Source organism: Scatophagus argus, chromosome 6 (assembly GCF_020382885.2).
Source record: "Scatophagus argus isolate fScaArg1 chromosome 6, fScaArg1.pri, whole genome shotgun sequence".
NCBI classification, from domain to species: domain Eukaryota; kingdom Metazoa; phylum Chordata; class Actinopteri; family Scatophagidae; genus Scatophagus; species Scatophagus argus.
The window spans coordinates 11,618,471-11,641,534 of record NC_058498.1 but is presented as its reverse complement, the minus strand read 5'-3'; the positions used below and the strand labels follow the sequence as shown (position 1 = coordinate 11,641,534).

General features: G+C 37.6%; 1 long non-coding RNA gene across 1 annotated transcript in view; it reads right to left on the bottom strand.

Annotated features, from left to right (window-relative positions):
• Positions 1-23,064, bottom strand: part of LOC124061241 — a 62,489-nt gene that overhangs the window by 37,701 nt on the left and 1,724 nt on the right. Inside the window, exons 2-3 of the long non-coding RNA XR_006843704.1 lie at positions 22,648-22,710; positions 17,817-17,956 (exon numbers count right to left, since the gene is read on the bottom strand). This is a non-coding gene — a long non-coding RNA (uncharacterized LOC124061241). The remainder of the gene's footprint in view (positions 1-17,816; positions 17,957-22,647; positions 22,711-23,064) is intronic.

The window sequence follows — 23,064 nt, the reverse complement described above, 5'->3', positions numbered from 1 at the left end:
TGACTCTTGGTCTTCCATAGAAATGAGACAACAGCATTTTTCACCAGACTACCAGTCTATCTTCAAGTTATTTCTCCTTATTCGGGGGATTAGGAGCAGGATGGGAGGTGTTTCTGGGGTTCAGAAGGATCAGGTGTAAGTATTTGACCGTGCACAAGGGGAGTCTTCTTCCCATAGATAAATGGAGAAACCTGGTATCAGCAGGTCATGTGTAATAAGCATTTATGATTAATGTCTTAAAGAAGAATCACCTAAGGGACACTTTAAGCTGATCAGGAAACCAAGCTGCGATATGATGAATGCTCACTTTTGAGTAAAAATACACACTCCGAATCCTTTGGCACATGGGGGACCTTCTTACTTGCCTAATTGCCTCTGCATATTGAAGATTCATTTGATCTTTCTGATTTATTTTTCAAACTGGAACACAGAAGTACATATTTCAAATAAACTTTGAGCTTTATTTTTAATGATGTTTGACCAATTATGAATATCTTACACTGACGGAAAAAAATAAGACCGTATGTGTGTATTGCTTTATGCCATTTGAGTTTCACAACATGTCGATTTTATGTGCTTGGAGATTATTAAGCAGTCAAAATGCTGTAATTACCTCTGGCAATCTGTTTTTTTTTTTCTTTCTTGTCTTTATATAAACCACAACGGCTCATTCATTCTGGTTCCAAGCCATTCCTCAGGCTCAGCGTGGCATGACGTAAACACATACATCATCCACAGAGCTAAGCCACTCTAAATACTCCTTTTGGTGGTGCACCTTTCATAATGACCAAATGTCAAGATTCCAAGGCAATGTTCGGTGACAGTCAAATGAGACGAGATAGAAAGATTATCTCAAAAAGCCAACATCCACTCATCAGCAATCTGTTAATATCCAACAAGACGCAACAAAGTTGCAGTGAAGTCATGATGTTTGGAACGGTTAGTTGACTGATATAACGCATTAACCCTTTCTCCTAAAAACTTTGCAATGTGTGCTGGGATTCTGCCATATGTGAAGACAAGACATTTTCATAATCTCAACATTAATATTCTTTTTGAACTGAGAGAATGCTTCATTCTGTAGCTTCCCAATAGTGTGCCTCTCCTTCTCCTGTTGTCGTTGTTTAGGACTCACTGGATTCATAATGCGCTCTGCACCAAAAGTAATGCCATCTAAACAACAGAGACCTGACTTAACCAATTTCTGCACAAATTCAAATGTGCCAAACAAAACAAAGTTGTTGCATGTAAATTTGATCAGTCATTATACTGAAAATTCACTTACATCTTCATCATTCCATTTTATTGTTGTCACTCTCTCTCTCTCTCTCTCTCTCTCTCTCTCTCTCTCTCTCTCTCTTGCATTTTCAAAAAAGTTAAGAAAAAAAGAGCAAGACGTATTGTTTGCTCATCTGTTCCCATTTCTCAAAATGCCTGGCCTCCTGTTGGTTTGAGAGCTGGGGTTCTTTGACCACCGCCATGGCTGCAATTCCTCCCACACAGGAGAGAATGGCATGACATTTACCAGAGCTGCAAGGCGGTAATACATTTTTTTGAAATGGCACGGCTGGAATATACAAGGCTGAAAGGACCCACGCTGGGCCCCACTAGGAATCCTTCATACTAGCCTGCTAAGCCCATTCAGATGGAGGCAGTAATTACAGGCATGGAGGCAAAGCTGAACTAATTCATACAAGGTGTAAGGCGTTCGCAGACCAAATGTCGGTCCGTTTACTATTGGAGCACAATTTACACCATTACCATGATGACCGAAATATTTGTGACAGCTCCAGTGATTTACAATGACCACAGTGACCTCACTTTTAAAATGATCAGTCCTGTAATGACTTCATGGCTATGACTTTAATTTGAGGTGATGAATTATACACACATCTAATGCCATAGATCTTGAGAAAAAAGTTAATCATGAACTGCCTGAGTACACTGTGTACACAATGTAGTTGTGGTTTTTTTTTTCACATTCATCCTCAATGGCCATTGAACACAGTTTTATTTTTCTATATTATATATATGTATATATAAAAAGCTTTATCAGCTCAGCTTAACTGCATTACAAAACTGAATTCATCTTGTAATTGTGAACTTGTTTATGCTGTTATTGCCATAATAAACTGTACAACCACAGCCACACTACAGAGGAAAATATTGTGTCACCATAAGGTTGGCCATTATTTGGAGTCAGACACACAAAGCCTTTGATTTTACACTGGGAAGCATATTTATTTCCATCATCAGACATTTGTCCATGAAAATATTGTATCGAGAACACTTCTGGGAACAGTAACTACCAGCTCAAAGGCCATATTTTCTTCTTTAATTGGATGCCTTCATAGTTGCAGTGAGTTGGGTGTCTGTTGGAATACAGGAAAGGAGGAAACAAAGAATACTACTGCCCTTTCATTATTCTCATAAACACTACCATTGCTCTACCGTGACATGACAACATTTGTAAACTCTGAATACCACACAAGCACTTTTTAATTAAGAAATCGGTTTCATTTCTTTGTGAGTCGTGCGCTCTCTGTCTGTTTGTCACTTCACTTTGTTGTTTAAGGAGTTTCGACTGAGACGGCAACCAAAAACATCAGCTCAGTAGGATTGCACTGAAGCAGTCACAATCAAAATCACATCTCAGCGTCTTTGATATGAAAGCTGACCCCCCTGTGAACATGGAAATCAATCTCTTTGACTGGCACTGAGCTGCTTTTTTTCCTCATCAGTATTAAAAAAAAAACAGTGTATTATTTTCCCAAGGACCCTCATTCATTTTTCTTTTCTGTTCTTAATTCAATTTCATAACTCTTTAAATCTATTTGTATCTGTGAAAAGTGACAGTTTGCAATCTGTTCTTTTTCAGATACAGGCCTTTGTGGCCTTTCTTTGATACCCCATGTTAAATGCAGAAGCCAGTGAGGAGGAGTGCAAGTATGTGTGTTAAAGTATGTATAGGAGAGGTGGCAAGAGTGAGAGCATGAGAGAGCAAGAGTAAGTGAAAACCTTACCTTCAAGAAAAATACAATCTTGTCAGCCTAAATCATATCATGTAGATGTATTATCTCCCCTGACAGAGACCCTATTTTTTTTCACTTGAATGAAACTATGGCATTGTGCAGTGCTAAAAGAGGTTTTCTGATGTGATAAGTTAAAGCAGAAAGTGTAAAACTACTCTGTTACAAGTCCTGCAATCAAAACATTACTGAAATATCACAAGTATCAAAAGTAAAAGTACTTCACTGGTACAATTTCTATACTGTATTTTAAGCAAAAGTTTAATGATATGGCTGCTGTGACTATAGATCTTATTTTTTAATAAGTAATAATGTATTTTATTTTATAAAGTGATGACATGTTTTGCATGTGCAATATTAATTTGCAAAAAGTAGCAAAAAATTGAACTATTTCAGTACCCCTCACAAGTGTACACAGTTGCAGTACTTAAGGAAAGACGAGTTTCATTCCTCAAAAGCAGCAGGTGAGCTTCAGTTAAACTGACACACAAAAGATCTTTTTCCTCTTTCACAGTGATTTGGAGTTGCCATTTTCAAACTGTGACCTTCCCTGTACTGGTTTGAGCCACAGAAGAGTACAGTTGGCTAATTTACCTCGAATCTCTGAGTTTTTCAAGGAAAATCTTGGTACTAGAAATTAGACCCAAGTCTAACACTGACACTGATCCTCTGCTGACAAATATAATTCTATCAAGTTCATTTAGTGGAGGTGTTGTCCATCCTAAGTTATGCACTTAATGGAGAGGGTGTACAGTTTCAGGTTCCTGTTGTTGCGGAGGTTGGAGGCCTTTAAAAGCCACCGTGAGCTAGTTATTCAGCACTGATCCGCTTCCTGGCTGTAATGAATCTTACCATGAGGTTTCTCTGGAAAGCCACCCAAAGAGTGACAGATTCAGATGGGATGGAGACAAAAATTTGTCTGTCATACAAAGGCATTATTGGTCTGGTAAACCCTAAAGTGCATGGGAGTGAAATAAAACAGCCAAGTCAGTCAGTCTGTAATATGTATTGAATTATGAACTTGTGAATGATGTTTGCCACATGGTGTCAAATTGTATACACTTCATCAAAACAGATAATTCACTGGTAAATATACTCTATACTGGTAATAAATTAATGAATTTTTCAAGCAAAAATGCCTTATTCCCTGTTCAAAAGTGAGGTCATTCTACTTCTACTCCACTTATATAATTAGAAATGAGTGTATCTTTGGCTTGTGGACTGCTGGTTGGGCAAAATAAGACACCTTAGATTTTTACAATTTTCTGACATTTTTACATTTGACATTTTATATTAAGATAAACTTAATAAAAATAATAAGAATTATCAGTAAAGTCAGGCATGTAGCTACAGAGAAAAGTGCAGAAATACAGAAACTTGTCTGAATGCATATAAACAAAGTCGCATTCAGTATATAATATTGGCTCTGTCATCACGTACGTTAAGTTAGAACACAAAAAGTACTTAAAAGTACTAGTGACCCAAGTGAAATACACAATGTAATAAAACTGTTAATTCACAGCATGGTTCATATTCATAAAAAAAATGTTACTAAGTTGGAGGGAGGGAAAAACACCTTAAATTTTAATTAAAGCTGCATATCATAAAACACAGAATACAGTTATAATCACGATTAATAGGAAATGTATATGGGTCCATTTGGATGTTGCATGATATAGTGACACACAGAATCAAATATAATGAGCAGTAAAATTTTTATTCTGCCAGAAAAAAATCTTTCGGCATTAAGACTAGAACTGCAGCATGACATAATCCATAAAAAAACACATGAAATGTTAATAGATTTTAATGATTGATGCAAAGATAATTGGAATGTCAGAAATGAAGAAGTATATAAGAACAGAGGTGTTTTGGAATATAATAGTTGAGCTGGTGGCACAGACTCAATCAAATTATAGCCATCACAAATGAGATACAAAAATGACTCCTCTTGATAATGCAAAATGATGAAAACCTGAAAAATCAAATTCCAACTGAATTCTATTCTTTTTCATTCTTTACCCTGGAGCAACTACATAAAAAATTAATGATGGATGGATGGATAATATGAGATACTGTATCTCACCCTGTTGTAAATGCCATACGAAATAAATGTTAGCAACTTTAAGTCAGGTTCCGACAAATTCAGAGACCTGAATAAAGACTGCTTTTGTCTCAATACCAGGAGGCGGAAAACATTCAGAGAAGAGCTCTGCTTCCAGTTATAAAAATACAGAATATCTGGTCAAAAAGCATCCTGTTAGTCACCACCTGCTTTTGTATGCCTTAAAAAAAACCACAAGACAGCAGCAGCAAATGTTTTCACAGCAGAATTACTATTATGCGCAAACATGAAATAACATGTGAGAAAAGGTGTGAGATTGTGGCACACTGGAGTGTATGCAGAAGGACCCTTGTGATCCCGACCATGACCACTGTTGCTGAAGATATTTCCTTGACAACAGAGAGCTACTGTAACTGAGGAGTTATAATTTAAGGCCCACTCAATGGCCGCAGGTGAAATAAAGCTCACCTTTCCAGTATTTAAATTAGCTTTACTCCCTAGTCATTTGAATGCATTAAATAGGTCATGTGAAACTAAAGTGATTGAGAAAATCCCATTGGTTGCTGGAGGAGCTTTACATGTGTAGCTTTGGTCTCTACACTGAACAAATGTTCATCCAATGTTCTTCAGGAAGAAGCTCGTAAGAAATTCACTTTCCAATTGAGTTTGCTCAGAATTTAATCCAAATTCAGACCTAAAATCCTTATCACTTGATCTATCTTTGAGCAGACTTAAAGGAGGGCTGAACTTCAACTAACAATTACTTTCATTATTGATTAATCAATTAATGGTTTAGTCCATAAAATGTCAAAAAGATGTGAAAAATGCCCATCACAGTTTCTCAATCAACGACTTGATTTTCAGATTTCTTCCTTGGTCCAACTGAACCCACTCATTTACCACCATAAATGACAAAGAAAAGCAGCCCAATTCTTTCATCCAAGAAGCTGCAACCAGCATGTTTGGCACTTTTGCATGAAAAGATGGTAAAAATGAATAATCTTTCAATCATCTTATCAATTAACCTAATAATTGTTGCAGCTTTACTCCTATGACTACTCATTCCAGCCTTTAGATGCCCTGGAAATATATCTGCTCAAAGTGGTTCTTTCTGGAGTGGTGGAGCTGTACAGTACCACACTGTTATCTGGAAAAGATCATTTTAGTTCATTCATATCAGAGATTTCTGTATTCCCTCTGCCCCCCTCTGTGATGTCATATATTTGTATGAACCAATCAGGAGATAGAAAGAGATGAATCAGAATCTGAAGACAGTTTGGAGGTTGTTTGGTGACTGTCAATCAAATCTGATAAAGTGACACCAACACAGTCCTAAAGAAGCTTGTTTGATGGTTTTTAGTGTGTTAAAATATAAAAAAATAATAACCACAGATGTTTAATTTTAATTCTGATGCTTAATTGGTCATGAATTTTCATGTTTCACGTTGGTTAATAGACAAATGCTTTGCAGTTGACAAATTCACTATGTAGCTTTTCACTTGCTCATATTAGCGAGTGGCTCCTCTATTAACACAAGAACAATGAAGATCAAAACCAGACCAAAAAGACCTTCCCTTTAAAACCTTGATAGATGCCCTATAAACAGCATACTCGAGCATGAAGCAATATACCTGATAAGAAGTTACTGTCAATTACTGAGCAAAATGCCCCCTCGAACAAATTACTATTCTTGTCACATCATGCTTCTTGTACTGTACAATAACACTGCAGAGCAGAGCGGCAAGCTGCGCAGGGGTGTCCTACTTTAATAAATGAGCTGAAGCTCATATGCTTGCAAAGAAATCATTGCTCCGCAACGTCAGAACTGCAAGTGTCCTTATTTAACTACACAATGTTGTGACAAAGTTCAAGTAAAGACGCACTAGCAGGTTCAATGTGGCAGAATTATTACTTTTACAAAGCATCCTTTCTGTTATTCCATATTATTTACTGCATATGTATTCATGCTCGCCTCAAGACTGACTTCAAGTGTATTGCCAACATAATTTACCCCATATAAATTATTTTTAACAAAAGCACAATTCAAGAAGAACAACACTGACTTCAAGAAAGGACGTGGAGTAAGATGTAGCCGTCTTCCACACTGATGTTATTGACTCATGCTTCTCTATATCTCAATAGAGTTAATGACTTTAACATGAAGCTGAAATATGTAAAGGGCAGCAAGCAGATGGAAATCGATGACTGTTTTAGGAGTCATTAGTAATGATACTGACTGGCAGCAGAAGTGCTGATGAGCGGCCCTGTGAGGGTGATCTGCTGTACCGGCTGCCTGTGAGCCTCCCGGAAACAACATGTGGCAGGGACCTACTGTGAAACTCGATGTATTAAGGCATCCATATGCAGTAATTGTCTGCGCTGCATGTTCAAAACCTTAGATAGTATGATCAGTGCTGGTTGCTGAGCAGTATTTTCACAATGCCAAAACTATTAAAGTCATTAGTGGCCCTGCTGCGGTGCAATCTTTAGTCTATCCGGAGGGTGACCATTTGGGAATTGCTGGAACACAACTAAGCTGTAAAATTACATTCCATATATTTACTTAGATCTTGTCTTGATTCAAGGCAGAATTGCTTTGTGGAAGGTTTTTCCACAAACAATAACAATTAGTTTTTACAGTTGAGCTGTTCAGAGATTTGTTGTTATGTGTCCTTGACTGTTTTAAAGACTTTACTTGATGTTATGGCTCCATTTTAGAGACATTTTGTTGAGGGACTTTATGGCCCTCTAAGCAAACAATCGTTTAAATTCAATTAAGACTATGAAATGGCACCAGTGAAAACAGTCCATTTGAGGCTTTGTTTTCGTGCAGTCTTGACCTATGTGCAATGACTATATCCAGCTCAGTATATACTGTATATTGCACATGACAGTAGGTAAACTCTTCTGTGCATGTGCTGTGAATAAAATGGAATCATTAACACAAAGCTCAACATAATGAGGAATAAACAATAATGGGATGAACCCACTGTGCTTCTGCTCATCAGAGAATTTCATAATTAGCAATTAGTGGTCATTGTATTATAGTCAGTGCAACTCAAATCTGGCTGAAGTGTCTACACTCACTCACCTATCCCGAGGCGTTGCAAATAAAATAACCCACTGGATTCAGGCGTGATTAATGTCTGTCGCAAGAAGGGCTGCAATGGCAGATTAGGCATGATTATGAGTGGGCTCATTTAATTTCAACATGTCATTATCTTTTACAACATTGACTAAGCAAATGGCCAGAGTGTGTTTATGAATGCAAATGCAAGCTGTGTTCTCCCGATCATTAATAGTTTGTCAAAATAAATAGATAAAAAAGTATACGAAGGGACATGAAAAAAGAAAATAAAAACTGCGTCACAAAACAAAATGAAGAAAACTGTTGATTGTTGAAAATGAGAAAATGAAGTTACATTTATTTAGCCATTATGGAAACTAACTCTTAGTTAAAATTCTTTAAACCTCTGCACAGATATTAGACAATTATATATCAGAAATTGATGAAATCCTTAAACTATAATAATCTTTGATGCTGTAAGAGAAATGCTCAATTGTACTGAGTCTGGTGTGGTAGAATTATTGATTTGTTCAAAAGTAAAAAAAAAAAAAGCAAGATAACTAGTAAGGTTAAATATAGGAGCTATTACTGCAAGACATAAAATAAGATAAAACACATAAAATATTGCATTGCCCAAATTATACATATATTATAATTCTAAATTATCTGTATGATGTACTGTATACGCTGGAAAGTTAACCAGACATGAGTCCAATCTTCACCTTGAACACAACTCTCTTGTATAATCTCCTCCTCGCTCATTGCAATCCTGATCCAACAATATCATTATCAAACATCTTGTATCTTGTCCTCATTAAATCTTATGTTTTCACATTGTCTTCAAAAACTTAATTATGACAACAAAAATGTTCAACAGCTTTCTTCCTGTATTACCAGGTGTCTCATCATCTGACCATTCTGATAAATTTTGATGAGCCTGTTGAGTAAATGTGAATAATTGATAACTGTTTTCCAATGGCTTGATTGTCACAAAGCAAGACAAATAGAGTGGAATAGAATCATGAAATATTCACTTGAGTGTTGGCCTGAAGATTAGTAATTCCAGAAGTCATTTTTACATGGGTGCAGGAGTTGACATACAGAAAAAGGTAACTTGATCCTGAACTGTGAATCAATTTTAAAGAAATATGCTGTTGTTATTGTTTGTTTGTTTTCCTTTAAGAACATGACGTATGTTGACCAGATAAGGGACCAGATTCAGGCATTCAGGCCTCTTAACAACACTCTGGAACCCCTCAGGTCAAGACTCAAAGAGAGTTATCTCCAGCCAACACAAGCCTTCACTCTGTCCCTGACATTTATTCTACTTGGTACTGCAACATATTTCACAGTGATTGTATCTTTGTGTAACTGTAAACACCTCTGCAACTCTCCAACTGAGTATCTTGCACTCAACAACTTCAGCAACACAAACAATGAACATTCAGTTCCAATGAACATCAACCTTGGTAATAACAATATCAGCACGGTTGCTCTCACACTGTATAAGACTGATCAGATTTTTTTAAACTGCACTCGTATGTTATGTCTTCATTTCTAAATGTGAAAGTTTAAAACACATAAATACAGGAAAATAATTCCACCCAGTGGATCTGGATGACCAGATATCTTCCCTTTTCCCCATAACCCAATTATTCATGGTGAAACTGATTCAAAATTATAACCGAGTTAAATCTCACCCTTTACATCACGATGACTTGGTGCCATCTACTGTTAATATAGAGATCATATTGCTTGGGGATGTTATGCATTTGAAAACCACAGGGAGTAGGGCAGCTCAGATTTTAAATCACATATTTAAAAGTACTCTCTATTTAGCCATTTTTTATTTGTATTATTTGTTTGTGTTTTTATAGTGGTGCCAAAGAAATCTTTATTTTGCTCTGCTGAAACATCAGCATGCTATTAAAACATTTTGCTCACTGTATGACAGACTTTGAAAAAACATTTAAAAAAAAAAGATAAAGAGGTTATGATTCTGACAGCAACTTATTTTACATGAATAAAATTTATAATGCAACCACTGGCCTGATTTGTTTCCATTTTATAATTTCATAGAAATGTTAAGAGAAGCTTCATGTTTGCCACAAACAACTCACAAAGCAGCACAGGTCTACTGAATAAATACAGATTTTACGACAATGCTCACACAGAATTTCAACATGGCACCTCCTTCAATGCGTGTGTGCTGCCATCACGGACTAGTTGGATTGTGGGAGTAAGGTAATCATTAGCATATCAGTGGCACAGATTAACATACATTAACATATATTACGGCTGAATTAATCATGGCATGTGGTAGTACTTGGAGAGGCATCTGAAAACAGACTGCTCTGAAGTCGATTCAACGAAGAAAGCCTAGTAATAGCATAGTAATCTCACTCATCTCAAAAAAAGCCCATACAGCATGTACAGTAGCAGGCTATGATATCTGGGCACTCATACAGTTTATTCATTGATTTTTCATATTCAGCATCTTCCATGCCCTTGTTGCATCTGCTTTGCTCATTAGTGAAGGATTTAGTTGTAATGTATTTATGTTATTTTTTATGGAGTTGGTTTCCATTGCTAACATGATGCTACTATGAATCACAGTACAGCTGTCCTATGCCTGGGTTTTAGGGAGAATATCTCCGAATTGATTCTTAATGCTAAATGGTGAGCGGCGACCTATACCGCAAAATCACTGATGATATTAAGAGGACATTTTGCATCCATTCGCTTCATGTTGACCAAGTGATAGCAACTGGACACCATCTAGTATTCATTGATTTAGTGCTTAGTTTCTCAACATTGAGGTTGGTTTGATTTGCAAATCAAGAGAAAAAAATGTAAAACAAACAAACAATAAAAACTTAAACTGCCTCATGATTGTATCTTTCCCACACCAGACAAGCTGCATGCATCCATGTCTGTCCCAACCCATAATATATGCAGAGACTGATTGAAAGATGCATCATATGCTGCAATGACAATCACCTGAAGGTCAGTATCGGCCTAACCAATGAGGCTGTAGTGAACTACAATGTTTCAAATTTGAAGTGTTGCAATATACCGGTATTGACAATGATATTAAATAAAAAATTTAATACTAATATTGTGTTATTAATATATACGTGGTAATATCATGTCAACAATCCAGCGCAGATGTTAGGCCTTGTGGTGCCTTGGTTGATCAGTTCATTTGGTTGCCTTTTCATTTCATTAAGTGGGATTATTCTTTTTGTACAGTATGCTTGGACTCTCTCTCCACCTCATACTTGCACAGACATTGATATGGTTTCTTTACTGCATGAAGTTCCTCATGAATCAAAAATTATAAACCTATCCCTACCATTGAGGGCAGAAAAGTTCTAAACATTCAATCAAGACATGTTTTAGATGAATAACATATCAATCAACTGAAAGTCCTCCTGCAGCCACAAATCCAAACCCCTCTCAGCCAAGGTGGGCCAAATTCGCAAAATGAATTGATAAATAAAGTGAGGGAGTCTCAAAGTGGAGGGATTAAACTAACACATCAAATGTCACAGATTCCATTATCAGCATTTTGGTCATGGGTACTTTTGTAGTTTGCTATCTCTGTGGAACACACAGCTAGGGTCCTATCTAGGTACAAACACAGATTCTGCCTTGGGCCCAGGTAGCACATTATGTGGCAAAGCTCTTGGAAATGAACACTAAGCACATAATGACATTCCGTCCAATACTCATCATTAACTCCTGACTGCCAGGCATATTGTTAAAACCCTTATTGAGGCAAGGCCATATCATTGGTAGTATGACTCAGGTCCTGACCGCCTGTTCCACCCAGTTAAGAGTAATATGAATAGTTTCCTTTTAAACACTACTTAAACAGCCCTCAAAGTGCTCTTAAAATTGTAATGTAATGAAAGTGCCATGCATGAAACTGGAATGCAAGTGCCCGAGCGGCTAGTATCAGTTGAAAAGGGCCATTTAAAAAGGCAAGCTGCAGCACTTGATGGACAGCTTCTTCCCTATGTTGCAACGTGGAAAGGGGCTGACAACTTGAATTATATGCTTATTATAACAGTCCAGTCTGGCTGTGTGGACCTGCTGACACCTCCACAATAAACACGACCCATCACACACCAAGCTTTATTCCAGTCAAGAGCGTGGGCATAATGAAAAGCAATTTCTATTTTACTTTACCCAGAGCATCTACTTGAGTTTTTCCTTTAAGATTCAGATAAACAAAATGCAGCAGCACTGCAAGAGTGACATATTATTTGAAGTTGAATGTCAGGTTACAATGTATATGAAGTTGGCTTCCTTTCACACCACTGAAATCAATACAAACTAGCACGCAAGCGCGGCTCCATGGAAATGAGATTCACAATGTCCGCTGCTGTGAATTTATGCATATGCAGCTCTTGTGTAATTTGCATTGAAATGAACCAGAAAACACCAGTAAATAAATATCAGACTTTAAGCAAGCATGTAGCTGCAGAGTGTCCTGACTTGTAAGAACACAGGAATGCTCCAAATGATATAACATAAGCACAAACAATCTTAGTTTACATTTTTGTCTATGACTTTCTATGAAACCGTTTTAATGAATATAACCAATGAACCCCATGACAATTTTTGAAGTAAAAAACTAATAGGTGAAATTATATATTCTCTCCATGTGCTTGAATGGCCATGCAGAAAAGTGACAATAAAAACACCTTCAAAATAACCTACTTTACTTGAAAACATTGGCACAGAGAGGACAATGTCCTCCTAATCCTTATTAAATAATTCACAACCCCTGGTGTAATTGCAGTTTTTAAAATCATTAATTTATAATAATTGATGACCTGAAGGGCCATGTCTCACACTATTAACAAGGTGAATTCAAACACCTTTGCTGCCTGGTGTAGTGCGGCATCATGAGCCACATTTTTTTTTTCTTTCCCCCAAATTATTATTTCTGCTTTCCATGTAGCATCCACAAGCAGTGAGAAATGGCAGATAAACAGAAGAGATGTCTAAAAGTCAACTTCTGGTCATACGCTGACTCCTTTAGGAAAGAGACTGTTCAGTTAAATTAGATATCTAAATACAGTAGATTACTTACTAAAGGAAGTTGTCTCACATTGCATGAGCTGACCTCATTTTTCTTTTTCTTTTCTGATTTGCCAGAACAGATGTCAAGTCAATATTCATATCTTGGTGTAGATAAAGAGAAAGAACAGCTAATCAGATGCATACACATAATAAACAGATCCATCTATACAAATTTGCACTGTTTAAAATGTGGAAAACCACCAAAAGGGGGATTTCCTGTTTTTGATTGAAGCACTTGCTGCATCCTGCTTCAGAAGGCTCTTCATGTCCCTACTGAGATGAGTTTATGAGTTTTACTTTCGGCCATATATACAAAGGCCAAGGCATAAATAATAGATCATAATATACACACTAGCTATACTATATACATCAAAAACAAAAGCATAAGGAAAAAAAATTAGAAATCTGTCTGAATGATGTACTTTTGCAGTCGTTCTTTAAAAGCAGAGTTAATGGCTTCACTGGAGACATTTGGAGGGATGGTATTCAGAAAAAACGGGAGTTTCCCCTGCTCTACTTTTTTTTAAAGTGGTTTTGTGTTCATCACTGGAAGTGTGTCACTTTCGAGGGTTTTACTATCACTATTGATATTCAGAACAGACAGTTTGTTATTCTGAGATAATGCATTAACCATGCCAATACCCACCTTGATATATATCTGCAGATCTTTTCACAAGATATTGTAAAATATGCCTTTTGGCCTGACATGTTCACGTCTAACATGGTGGATGCGATCTATGGTTTTTGAGTAACTCTTCGCACTTCCTTAGGGGAACGATTTATACATCACACAACGCCAGAACTATGAGAAGGCCTGACAGCCTCAGAAATGGGAATGTCAGATATCTGACTGAGGTTTTTATGCTAGTTTTCTGGTTTTATTGAGTTCTGTGGTTTGGGCCAGGGAATACTGAGGCCTTAGAGAGATTCAATACAGACATTTTGTTGATGTTCTCAGAGATGGTCCGTTTGACATTTTGACACTATTTCTATTAGTTTAGTCTTCTTCCACCACCAGCTTGTCAGTCAAAATGAGAGAGATGCCGGAATCTGGGGTTTGAATGTCTAATAACGGTTGATTAATCATGCGTGAAGGTCCGTCAATTAATCATCAGACTATGGACCTTTATCAAGTAGCAAATTATGCTAAAAAATGCGAGACCCCAATGAATGATTTTTACCCAACAGTTGTGTTCTGTATGATTACAATTGACATCTAAGCAAGGATAACAGTTTCAGAAAAGTAAGTTGGTAAGAGGCAAGGAAATGGCTGCGTCTTGCAATAGATGGAGAAAAAAAATGACAATAAAGATGGTATGTGAAATTATGTCTTTAAAGGAAATTGCTGTGACATAGAAAGTTAAGCTGCAGAAAAATTATGTTTTACTAAATTAGTACATCACAACAAAAATGTTCCTGAAACTGCCGCTTAACAATCTCAAGAGATATCTGCAAATTCATCTAAAACATTCCTGCATAACTTCAGTGCTTCAGTGCCCCTACAGTAGATGCCTCTGCAGAACAACTTTGCAGTCTCCAAAAGCCAGTTCAGGGAATGGGGGATGGTGCCTATGATGGTGCATAGGCCTGCTGACTGAATTTATATGCAAGGCCACCATTCTAAAGCATTTAACAAAAGGGACATCCAGTAGCATAGCATGGCATTGAAATGGCAGTCTTGGCCTCACATTGTTTGACATGTCACAAGATGGCAACGCAGTATCTCTTCAGCTCCTAGAGGTCACGGAGGATGGATGCACTACTAATCTCTGACACTCACTCTGGAATGAGGGAGGAGGAAAATCGACCCAAACTGGGGCTTTAGATAACTTTGCTTCCACCAGTGACCTCAAATGCAGAGACATCTCTAGGCCCGCTGTGCTCTGTCAACCAAATCCTACTTACTGCTCAGCGGCAAGGAGACATTGCCCGCCCCACAAGGATAAATCCCAGCCCAAGAAAAGACTATATATTAATCTGATAGTCTTTTTATTGTTTGGGGAATAATGCAGTGAAAAGCAAAGATTGATCGGAGGGCTTGAGAGACTTTTATATTGTCAAATTTGTCCACTTAGACATCCTTGGATGTTTCTCCAGAGGCTCGTGATCTCACAAATCCAAAGAACAAAAGTGCCATCATGTACAAGTGTTCCTCAGTGTTTCCTCTCAACACTGAGGAAGAAAAAGCACAAACATCAAAACCTTCTGACCTGGATTATCAATGAGAATCCAGGTTAGCAGTATTTTATTTTATTCCATATCTTATTTCATTTCATAACATATCTTGGAGAACAGTCCACAAAATGAGCCCACAAATGTCTCCACTATAGTCTCCGGTAGATGGATAAATAGTGACCCAACTGTATCTACCACTGCACCCCAAGAGGGAATATTATCAGGGAGGTTTGTGGTTTCATTGATTTCAAGACTGCAATCATCCCCATCTGATGTAGTGGGCTGAGGGAGGATAAGTAAGACTCTGCAGTTTGCAGACCAGCTCTGTTTGACAGTGGGACAACTTTGAGATAACCCCAGCAATAACAATCTACCAAGTGAGTTTAAAGAGTTATTTCCTGTAACCAGAGGAGGCCAAACCATTGCCGATTTGTTCTCAACAAATGTCTGTAAAACTGTGTCTAATTACGCAGTATGTGTGAGGTAGAAAACCACCCAACTAATGCCCCTATCTGTCAATTCATTCGGCTTTTATCCTAAAATGTGTGCTTTTTGCTCTGGGTTTCTAAAAGCTGTGGTTTTAGAAATTGTTAATCTGTTTCAAACCGGTTTATGTTTTCTTTTCACTTTTGTCCAACAGCATACACTGGTAGAATGACCCATTTCAATACTCTTCAGCAACAAAGATTGCATAAAACATCTCTAATGGGCCTCACTGGAAATTATCTCTGTACAAGTCTCTAATGGTGCTGTCAGGGGTGAGTTTCAAACCATTAAGCAATCTGCGGTGAATCAGGCCTCGCAGAAACAAAGTGAATTCACACTTTCTGTGGTTGAAAGTTTTCAAGGCAGATAGAGAAGAATATGCTCATATTGTTTTTCTGAAAGAATAAACTCAGGGAAACCAAAGAACCACCATATTTGGCTTTATAAAAGACTTAATGAATAATGATGTTAACTTCAATGCCCTTTTCTCTTTTTATCCTGCCATGACAGCAAAGACATTTCAATCGACTATGCGAACACTAAAAGCAAAAGAAGGAAAAAAAAAAATCAATTCTCTCTCTTCATCCTTCATTCATCATGTGTGTATTTAGGTTTTAGGTCACATTTAAATGCTGAATATATGCCACAGAAGCCCTAAAAAAAAAACCTTTGGCACCCTCACATCTTTGTGATTGCAGAGAGTTTTTATATAGGGTACATGACATTCACCATGAAAATAAACATAATAAATTAATCAGTTGTGCTTTAATGGATATGTATTTATGGAACTGGATTATAAAGCCTTCTATGCCTGTGTGCTGCGTTGTGCCAGACCTCAGTCCACAAACCTCTGTGAGCAGTTAAAAGGGTCCGTATGTATGTCCTCTGGCGATGTTGTATACCATATACAATATTCCATACCATATTCCATCCACCTACCATATGTCAGTAGCACAAAGAGAAAAAAAGCTTTGGAACTTGTACTGCAAGATAATTTTCATCTAGAATAATATTAAATGTTAATACAAAAGGTGACCACATCAAATACATAACAATGTCAAAATTTTATGAATTTATAAAAGAGGAGACAAGTTTAATTTCCTGATGCAGGGTCTTCATAGATAAATTTCCCCTCAAATTGAGGTACTCTATCAACATTATTATTTTTTACTATCAGATGTCAAATGAAATGTTGGTCACCAAAACATATTATTAATAATGAATTAAAATCACCACTGAACTGCTGATTCTAACCCATTTCCTCACACTTATTTCTAAAAATGTAGTCTGTAACACAGACAATTTTACTGAAGAAAAATATCTAGTGACAGAACACACATTTCTTAAATTTAGGTTTTACAGGGAAAATTGTTTCAATATTGAGAAGTACAATGTTAAAACGTTAAAACAGTTTACTCAGGAATGTAAATAAAATAAAAAATATCATCCAAGTAATCTCAAACTGTATGTGGCCAACTTTTATCTTAATATGCAAAACAGAAAAAAACACAACAGAGGATACTGAATAAAAATAAATAAATGTTAGACTTTTTTTTTGCAAAAAATATTCTCACATCGACGTGCCCATCCCTCCTCCAAAATCACAGGCGCGCACACACAAGCACACAGCTACAGAGCTCACACAGTTCATCACTGGCATGTTGAACAACCAAGCGCACTAAGAGCTGCTCAAACATTTTGCCTGCATTTTATCTCCCTATTGAAGGCTCTGCCAGCAGCTGCTCAGTAATAATGAACTTCCTAAACTAACAGTAGTCACCCAACTGGGTGACAATATCACCAGTCAACACAAACAATCAATCGTTTCTGCTGCAATAACATTGAAAGGAAGTGCCTCCAATTTATCTTTATTAAATCAATAGGGATTTGATGGCCTTACCTGCAGAGGAGTGCTTTGCCCAGTGTTGGAGCTGTAAGTGTCTAGTGCATTGGGACAGGGAGAGATCTCTGGTTCACTTGTTGTTTGTCGGGGATGGGGTAGTTTGCCGTGTGGCTGGAAGCGACACTCCTAAGGGCCCACTGTGAATAGAGGTCAGGATAATAGACACAGTCACACAACAAAGACTGATAATCCTGTCTCGCCCCACAGCTCCCGTGTTGCAATCAGACATTTTAAGGGCAGTTAAGTTGCAGCGAGGGGCGGCTGAATGAGCCGCGGTTAGGAAAGACTCCCAAGCTCCCATTATGGACAGTAACCGGTGTCAATTCGCAGCAATTAGACCACTCAGATGTGTCAGTAGACAGGCCTCAAATTAATAAATAAATAACGTCGACCACAAGTGCTCGCTGATATAGCCTTTTGAGTCATTTGAGTCTCCCAGTGGTCTATTTCAGTGCAGAACACTTAGTCCTTCAAAAAGTGACGAGGTGTACCTTCTTCTCCCCACTTATCCTGGATGACCTTTGAGTGAAAATAGTCCTTTGTGAGCATGTTGCTTAAATCTGCTTCCACTGGTCATCAGAAACATTTGATTAAAGTGGCACTGATCTTTTAATGTTGCCTCATTATCAGTTGCAGCAGCTGAGACAAACAAAACAGTAAGCAAGACCAGTGATCGCTTAATTCCTACAGTGCATAAGTCAAATGTGACATGAGCATTAGCAATAGCTTTAGGAGTTTTAGTTTTAAACATATGAGCTAATCATTCAGATACATATATCTGTGGTAACTAAAAAAACAATGAAAACATGTGTTTTCTCAAGCAACACAGAAATGTGCTGCAAATAAACAAAAACAACCAAATATACAAACACAAAGCAAATACACACAACACAAAGTAATACAGAAACAGCCGCTGCTATGATACAGTAGTGTTGACTTAAGATGATTTCAGCTGGTCTTCGCTCGCTTCATAATAGATGGCCATGTCGTTCTGAAAATATTTATGTATTAGCCAGCTGAACAGCCAATCAGATTTAATCTCATCAACTGGTCCTGCTGCAAATTCGACATGTTCAATCACTGCTAACAAAGGTCAACTAGTTCCAACGTTCAAGACGCAGAGGAAAAACTATGGCCACTGCCGCTCAGAAATGCCCCAACTTTGGTGTGTCAGGGTCCTTAGGGCTATTAAACTACTCACAAAGCTGGTTTGGCCACAAGATGCAATCATAAGACCTGAGCACGTCACATCAAAAGGCATTACTGTCACCTCTTGTACTGTTTCCAGAACATCATGGACAGGGGGGCTTTGATTCAGGAAACCCAGCACACTTCTAAACACTGCATCTGTGGTCGAGTTGCTGAAATTCTTTTTTCTTCATTTGCTCGAGTTTTGTCTATTTGTGTGCTGTGTTTCCTTAAGTTGCAGTGTGTTGAGCTCACTTGGCCCCTGTACGTCTAACTCTGGAAGCTGCTGAAATGTACGGACCATGGTTGCTGCCTTAGACCTGAGAGTAAAGGGGAGCGAGAGTAGCCTCATGCTCAACACTGTGTTGCCTCCATAAAACAATGTTTTTTGAGAATCATCAGAGTGTGGGGAAAGCAACCTGGAAGTTAAGCATGTATGTTTGAGTCATTATTGATTTTTTTTATCAAGTTTTATGGAGTCAGCAAAAGATAAGAGTTATTTCTTTGAATGTACTTTTTGGCTATAATATATATTACAAAAGTCCACTCCTCATAAAAACTGTGGTAAGGGGAATTTGGTGTTGCTCTATCCTAGTTTGCTGGTGTGACATGAAGCTTCAAATTTAATTATGCTACTCTTTGAATATAGTTCACTGTGCAATTTTTGAAAAAAAGAATGAATAATACTGTTTATGGGTACTTTTTCTTGGGGTCTCATGTCTCACAGAGTAGCCTTTTACGGAGAACAAAGCAAAAGGACACAAAGAAGAGTCTGACTGGGAGCACTCAATCAAGAGGAAGTCATTACTTCAGAATAAGGGATGGTTATGCTTTGCTGCCTGACTTCAGCTGAATACCTCACCTTTCAGCAATGCATAAATAATGTGCCAACTGTCTTTGATCTGTTGGGGGTGATAACTTCACAAGCATGTGGACACCTTCCACTGATAGAAGAGGCTCTGCCCTGTCCAAATATGTGTCAACCAGCATCACTCTCACACAAATGTAGTGAGGAGGAAAAATAGAACAAAGGGAGAGCTCAAGATGGACAAACGCTCTATGATGCCAGTGGAAAGAAAATACATGTTCGCTGTCATTTCAGAAATGAAGATTAAGAATCAGAATGAAGAAATCAAGATCGTGATTTAAGAACGAGCTCATTGTCACTTCTATTAATTCATCAACAAATGTAACTATCTAATAAAATGTATCCAATATGCTGATTTTCTTGATTAGTCATTGAAGCCTGTGGTTTTTAAAGTGTCAGAAAATTGTAAATAAAAGGTCCATCAGATTTTTCTAGAGCCCAAAAATCCAAAAATATGCAGTTTACGATCATGGAAGACAGAGCACCAAGCAAAGTATTCACATGTGAGAAGCTGGTACAGGAATTTGTACTCAAATTTGGACTCAAACAATTAACTGATTATCAAAGTTACTGCCAATGAGTTTTCTGTCAACAAATACATTAATTGCCTCATTGCTTTGAATCTATTATCAGCTTTGTGAAGTTTGAATGTTAAAGTGTTGTATCTAAATGAAATCTGTCATTAAATGTCAATTTCATTCACTCAGCAGAAAGAAATCACATTAATGACAGCCGCCAGCTGCAATTCAGTGGTCATAGAGGACACTTGAGGATGTGATTCCCCACAAGAAATCACAGAAGCCTGTAAAAGCCCTCTTCTGCAGATTGGGTGACTGTTCCTGGACAGTCAGACACCCTGACCGAGCAGAAAAAGAAAAAAATAAAATAAAATAGTAAAGTGAGCACACAAAGCACTCCACCGAGAGGTCAAAGCGGAGAAAAGTACCCCTTTCATAGAGAAAGAAAAACAAAAACCTGAATGACTTTCCACAAGTCTGCTTTAACCAAAGTGCCCAAAATGTGTGAAATGAAGGGTCACTATGGAATAATGGTAATATTAAAAACTGTTATAATTGCTTCTCATTTCCATTTCAGATTTAAGCTATGAAAATATGACCATTACTGGTCCAGCCCTTACCCAGGCAATTTATTTAATCCTTATTCACTGCTGTGAAGTGGTTAGAAGAGCGAACACTGAAAGTCACAAAAAGATTTTTTTATATATATTTCACGATACAAATACTCAAATTTTAAAATCCCACACTAGGCAGCAGAATATTTTGTACAACCATTAGAAGCTCAACTGAAAAATCCACAAGAACAAATACATGTTTGGTCCTCTATGTGTTGGAGAGACGAGGCTGAAAGCAGGTTGTGTTTAGCCCAGGGAACTTATTAGCAGAGCCTCCCTGGTGGGTGAACTTTCAGGGAAAAGGAAGAGGAGCTCTTCTGCAGAGTTGGCTGTGATGCCATGAGCATCCTCTGCTGGTAAAGAAACACTTCAAACGCCCAGTCCTTATTGGAACACACCAGAGAGGCACTATACTAATTAATAAGCTACATAACCTGCATGAATAACCCATAAGTGTGTGTATACTCAGAGTTCCGTCTTACATTATAATCATATCTTACATTGCAGATTTCTCTACTGAACGCAAACAGTGCAAAAACTCAGGGCAACAGTGAGTCCGATTGAACTTAATATTGTGACGTATGCAGATGACAGTGTGTAAAACAGCTGTTTATTTTTACAGAGTTTCCTTTTCTTCAGTTGCAGACTACATCTGCAGAGGCAGGGGAAAGAAAGCCAGACATTATGTATGAGCCCCTCCGTTAGGAAGCGTAAAAACAGTAACTAAAGTAAAAGGTCAAGATCGCATCGTCTTATCACTGCATTTAGGTGAAAACCTTGTAACTGCAGTGGAGATTTCTTTACAGCGTAAAATAGCAATTATTTTTATTATTAACTAGTGCAAGTTATTTTTTTCAATTCATTATTTTTTGCCAGAAATGTGCTTGTTTAATCCATTTGAAAGGCCAGAAACGTTCGTTCAACTACAATATATCAAAAACAAAGGAATCAAATGCTGTCATTTGAAAAGGTGGAACCAGCAAATAGCTTGCATTTCTGCCAGATACTGAGACAAAATATCTGAAAATTCTTGTTTGATTGACTAAGCTTAACATTTCAGATCCAGATTTCAGTCACCTTGAAGTTAAATATACAACAATCTCTACTGTAAAATGATCATATGACGTTCTTCTAATTTTGCTTCGCTGTCAACTCACAGACCTGTACGGCAATCTTAAATTACAACAAGTTTTTTTTCATTTACTCCAGTCATCATTTGGAGCAAAGTCTGACCAATAATTTAACTGTCCCAATACTAGCTGACAGCAGATCGACATACAGTATGTGTTGTGATATAAGAGCAGAACATAAATGCTCAAACATTGATACTATTATGACCCACAACAATCCAGCCTTTGTTGGACTATAATTAGACCCAACCTTTAATATCTGGCCAAAATAATTCAGGAATAGAGCTTTCCAAAAGACCAAATGTTTTGCCTGAGGGTCCGAAATTGTTCAAAGCAGAACAGCATTGCTGGTCTCAGTGTCAACTTCCAGCTCACAACAGCCTTATAAAAAGTAACTTTGCCATAATACTTATTCCCAAAACCAATTCACTCTACTGACAGAGCAGTTTCAAAACTTTTTGTTTTAATATTTGATTTAAAAAGTATAGAACTAAAATATTAGGAACTTACAAAAACAGGTGTTGATCGCGGATGTTGGGCAAACGATGGGTTTCTCGTTTACAGCTGAATCTCCTGGCAATCCAAAAACAAGAACAAGAAACACTGAGTCTTGCAACTGCTGCAACATGTACTGTAGGCCTACTGTATTCCCAAGATCCATGGCAGAAAAGCTGCTTGAGCCATAAAATAGATTGCTGGGCAGATGAAAAACCACCATGTGGGTACAATAATAACTCATTGTCCACAGATACATAAGCTGTAGCAGTAATCTTCAGATCTCCTCAGTGAGGAAATATAGATATTTGTAAAAGCACTGAAGGGATTAGGCAGGGTTTTCTACCTCCTGCGGCCCATGGCCTGAATCATGCTGAGAGCACCAGGAGCTCTGTGGAAGTCTGTTAAAGATGGAGAGGATTTGACCTGGCT